Source organism: Pundamilia nyererei, unplaced genomic scaffold, assembly GCF_000239375.1.
Source record: "Pundamilia nyererei isolate P.nyererei 1_Seehausen unplaced genomic scaffold, PunNye1.0 scaffold00132, whole genome shotgun sequence".
Taxonomy (NCBI): Eukaryota; Metazoa; Chordata; class Actinopteri; order Cichliformes; family Cichlidae; genus Pundamilia; species Pundamilia nyererei.
In genome coordinates, this window is record NW_005187533.1 from 1,088,678 (window position 1) to 1,090,311 (window position 1,634).

The following is a 1,634-nucleotide window of genomic DNA, read 5'->3' on the forward strand; positions in this document are numbered from 1 at the left end:
CACACACACACACACATACTGGTATGAACCCTCAGGTTTACAAAAGTTTTCCAAGTTATTCGGTTTGACAACCACAGTATCACAACATAGTGAGGCATACTTCATCTTATACTTAGGCACCTATTGTGAATGTATGCACAGTAACATTAAAGATTAGTCAGAAGATATTGAGAAATAAATACACTTATGCTTTCATGCATGCTTGTTCGTTTGGTAAGTATACAGTTATGACCAATTTAAAAAACATTAATGTGGCTTTGTGCAAAATTAACAGAATATCTCCCTTGTTGGTTCATGTTTGCAGGCAGAAGGTATCTGCTCTGGTGCAAGACATTTTGCGGTACATGCACTAAACACCTGTAAAACTGCAAACCTTTTTTACTTTTATCGACTCTAATCAAAAAAATATTATGTATTATGTATATGTATATGTAATGTAAAAGGGATGTATATGTAAAAGGGATCTTCAGAGGTGTTAGGAGAAGTGAATGCTATTTAAGTTTTGGAGATGGAAACACAATCTGTACACATATACACAACCAACTGCTTGTCTCTGTTGCAGGTGGTTGCACTAAGCTAAGCTAAGCTAAGCTAAGAGAATCTGTTTATGCAAACACACATAAATCCCCTCCCAGCCCACCCCTTCCCCTTATTTCTGCATTATCAAACAAATATATAACCTTGAAAATGCCTGGTTACTGTGTGGTATCAACAGTGTTTTTTAGAGACAACATTATAAAAAAATAAAATAGTAAATCATCTGCTGTGTTTTCAGTTACTCACAGATAATGTACTTACCACAAACGAAGCATTCAGTATCCTAATACTGTTGTTGTATACCCGAATAAATAAAGTTGTTGTACACAGTTGCAAATATTCACAGGTTTTTCAGTTTTGCAACTTTCATACTTTTTCCAGAGAAATGAAATGTATCAACACAGATATATTAAACCGATGACATATCTGTAATCTTGCATTATGAACAAATACAAACACATTGATTGAAAGAATATGGCCTTAACTATGAAGCCAACTATGATTGTAGCTTATCCAAGTAACTTGAATTTAACCTGCTCCAGGGTAGGATTTGTTCTAGATTAGAGATCAGCAGGTATTTTATCTTTTTAAATTTTGGCTACAAACAACGATTGTTGATTGTATAATAATTGTATTCCTCTATAAGCACTATTATTATATGACAGGACTATCTGTGACTGTTCAGATACTGCCAACAGCAGCCCTGTCACCTGAATACCCTATGGAGCCAGAACAATACCTCCTGATTTTGCTATTGGAAAAAAATAAAATGATATTTAATAAATATAATGGAACGGTACCGTGGGCATATTAAACTTGTTTTGTAGTATAGGGCCTTGTTGGATAGCCTTACTGCACTCTGATTTTCTTCCACTGCAGTCTAATAAAATGACACTAGAGGGTGATGCATAACAGGATATGGCATGCCAGATGTATGTGTGTAGACCAGCATATGTGTGTGTCTGTGTAAAAATTAAAGCACTTGAAGGCATATTTGCTGCATATTTGTATGCTGATTATAAGGAAACATATCCTATAAAAAATTCCATCTGTGAAGGTTTCAGGGTTATTTCCTGAGAAATCTTTCTGTGTGCAAT